Source organism: Cucurbita pepo, unplaced genomic scaffold, assembly GCF_002806865.2.
Source record: "Cucurbita pepo subsp. pepo cultivar mu-cu-16 unplaced genomic scaffold, ASM280686v2 Cp4.1_scaffold001661, whole genome shotgun sequence".
Lineage (NCBI taxonomy): Eukaryota > Viridiplantae > Streptophyta > Magnoliopsida > Cucurbitales > Cucurbitaceae > Cucurbita > Cucurbita pepo.
Genome location: NW_019647781.1, coordinates 3,850 through 6,968, shown reverse-complemented (window position 1 = coordinate 6,968; position 3,119 = coordinate 3,850). Strand labels below are relative to the sequence as shown.

Here is a 3,119-nt window from a genome sequence, read left to right as displayed (position 1 = left end):
GATGTTTTCCATTTCTGGAAGCTCATTACAGTAACACAATAATTTTAATTGTGTCAAAAGTGGGATTTGAGCCCATACCCTCTCACTAAGACCAAAACTTGATTTTGGCACCTTAGACTCCTCAGTCATCCTAACAACTTTTTAAAAGATATTACTTCAGTTTGAGAGGATAATGAACCATTCCTTATAAGGGCATGGAATCCTCTATTTAATAGACGCATTTTAAAACTGAGGCTGATGAGCGATCCATAAGAGGCCAAAATGGAAGATATCTGCCAGTGGTAGGAGAGGGTAAGGAAGCATTTCTTTTAAGGGTGTGANACCCAACGTCTGGAGCCTAGCTTAGCAACCCAGTGTCACGTTCATGCTCGTCCAAGGGGTGTTGTCCATGGCCGCATGCCCATGACAAGCCCAACCCTTTATGTCTTTTCATATTCTAGTGTTTTACTTTTGTATTTCTAGGAAGTATGACGTTTCAGAAATATCATGTCTAGGCCTGTCAAACATGAAATGCCTCAGAATGTACTATAGGGGGATACGACTAGTTGTCAACTTCTCCCTACCCAAGGTTATATATTGTAAGCCGTTGTTATTTCTCTCTTGCTTGCTTATATAACGTCTCTTTCAAAAATCTCTCTTTCGAAAATCTCTCTCTACCCTCGCTTTCTAAAACCTTCTCTTAAAACCGAGGCCAGAGGCTCGAGCATACGGCGCTTGGCCGTAGGCGACGTAAGAACGAATTGACTTAGCTCACTTGTCGTTGGAAAGTGAGTGCCGCACAATCGCAAGTCCGCTGCCATTAAAAGTGCGATTGTGACACCCAGCACCCGTGATCCCATGTCTGCCCATCCAACCCACAACGCCTGCAGCCCAAAACCTGACAGTCCATGGCGAAGCCCAATTACTTAAGACCTACGTGCAACATCCCAACACCTAGATTGCACACGCGTCAGCCACACGTCAACTTGCAAAAAAAAGAACCCCTCGGCTTTATAGCTCAGCTTGGGTACGCCTAGTGCTTAGGCTTAAAATGCTCAGTTTGGCAATTCTGACACCGACTCCAACATTTTTTACCATCCCGAAGCTGATTTGACCATAATTAAGATAAATAAGGACAATATGATAGCATTATTTCATGAATTAAAGTTAAACTACATTATAAATGTGAAATGTTCATAAGTAAGATAAATAAGGGCATGTGTCCTTTATGCTTTAATATAATGTATGACATATGATGTATGATGATGTATTGATTGACGATACTAAAATGATGCACATAGTTCACATCACCATTTACTGTAATTAGATTCGAAAGGTAAAAGATCTCAGAAGTTCATATCATTTGATGCTAAATAAAGATATTTTAAACCAAGAAACATCACCCCCCATTAGACTTACCAATAATTCGAATTGTGTAAGAAGTGGGATTTGAACCCACACCCTCTCACGAGGACCAGAACTTGAGTCTGGCGCCTTAGACCACTCGGCCATCCTGACTACCAATTAATAGAACCCACATTGGTTGGGTAGGGGAATGAATCATTCCTTATAAGGGTGTGGAAACCTCTCACTAATTGACGCGTTTTAAAACTATGAGGCTGACGACGATGCATAACAGGCCAAAATGGAATATATCTACTAGCGATTGGAGAGGGTGAGGAAGCATTTCTTTTAAGGGTGTGGAAAAATCTTCCTAGTAGATGCATTTTAAAACCGTGAGGCTGATGGTGATACGTAATGCGCCAAAGTGGACAATATTTGCTAGCAGTGGGCTTGAGCTGTTACAAATGGTATTAGATTGTCACCAAGCGGTGTGCCAGCGAAGACGATGGGCCCCCAAGAGGGTGGAGTGTGAGATCCCAGATCGGTTGGAGAGAAGATAAACATAAGGGTGTGGAAATCTCTCCCTAGTAGACTGCCAGCGAGGACACTACAAAACCTCTCCATAGTAGATTCGTTTTAAAACTGTGAGGCTAACTACGATACGTAACGAGCCAAAGCATAAAACATCTACTGGTGGTGGGCTCAAACATTTATAAATAATTGGCTGGAATAGCTTAGTTGGTTAGAGCGTGTGGCTGTTAACCGCAAGGTTGGAGGTTCAAACCCTCCTTCTAGTGATATGGTAATCACGAGAGGTAAGCTTTTATACGTACACTTGGTTCACAACACAAAAAAGAAGCAGGAGAGTCCAACAAAGAGTTAGAGGAGGAAAACGATGAGAAAGAACATTGAAAATAGACGAATCAGTGGATCCCAAACCAATCCATTGGTTCGACCCAACACATGCTCACGACCCAATTATAATAGCCAACCCAACCCAACGTCTACATCCTAGCTTAGCAGCCCAGCACTCACGATCCCTCGTCTGCCTATCCAACCCGCAACACCTACAGTATAAAACCTGACATCCAGCACCCATGTCGCGACCCAGCAATCGACGCTTGACGTGCGCCTCAACCCAATTTAGCCTGCACACACGTCAGTGCCTTATTGTGCCACGCGTCAACTAGAAGCAAAATGAACCCTTCGGCTTCATAGCTCAACTTGGTTGCGCGTATTCTTGAGGCATAAAACACCCAGTTTGGAAATTCTGACACCGACCCCAAAATTTTTTACCCTCCCAGAGCTGATTTGACCATAATTAAGATAAGTAAGGCTAGTATGATGCACTATTTCATGAATTCAAGTTAAACAACATTATAAATGTGAAATGTTAATAAAATGAAATGAACGCTATAATAGGAATCGACAACCGATAACGTTTGGAGCAATTTCGAGGAACGATAGCTTAGCAAATCCGAAAGTAGAGAAAGCCGGCTAAGGCCAACCAAGTAAGTAGCCTTACTATAGGATAGGTTAGGCAATTGTTTGATGTATGACGACACGTGCCTAGTTGCACTGGCACGTGTCCTTTATTGCTTTATTAATATGATGTAGGACATATGATGTATGATGATGTTTTACGATGATTATAATGTGTTTATGATGACGATGTATGCTAAAAAGATGATCATAGTTTAGCTTTTTTCTTCACTCTCTTTCACCTTAGGCCACTCGACCATCCTAACTACTTATTAATAGATCCCACATTGGTTGGAGAGGGGAATGAATCATTC

General features: G+C 42.0%; 2 non-coding genes across 2 annotated transcripts; one reads left to right on the top strand and one right to left on the bottom strand.

The window, feature by feature from the left end:
* Window positions 1–1,413: 1,413 nt before the first annotated feature.
* TRNAL-CAA lies at window positions 1,414–1,497 on the bottom strand. Its single transcript has one exon. It is a non-coding gene; the product is annotated as a tRNA-Leu (tRNA).
* A 549-nt stretch (window positions 1,498–2,046) lies between these two features.
* On the top strand, window positions 2,047–2,120 carry TRNAN-GUU. The gene has a single exon. It is a non-coding gene; the product is annotated as a tRNA-Asn (tRNA).
* Window positions 2,121–3,119: the final 999 nt, after the last annotated feature.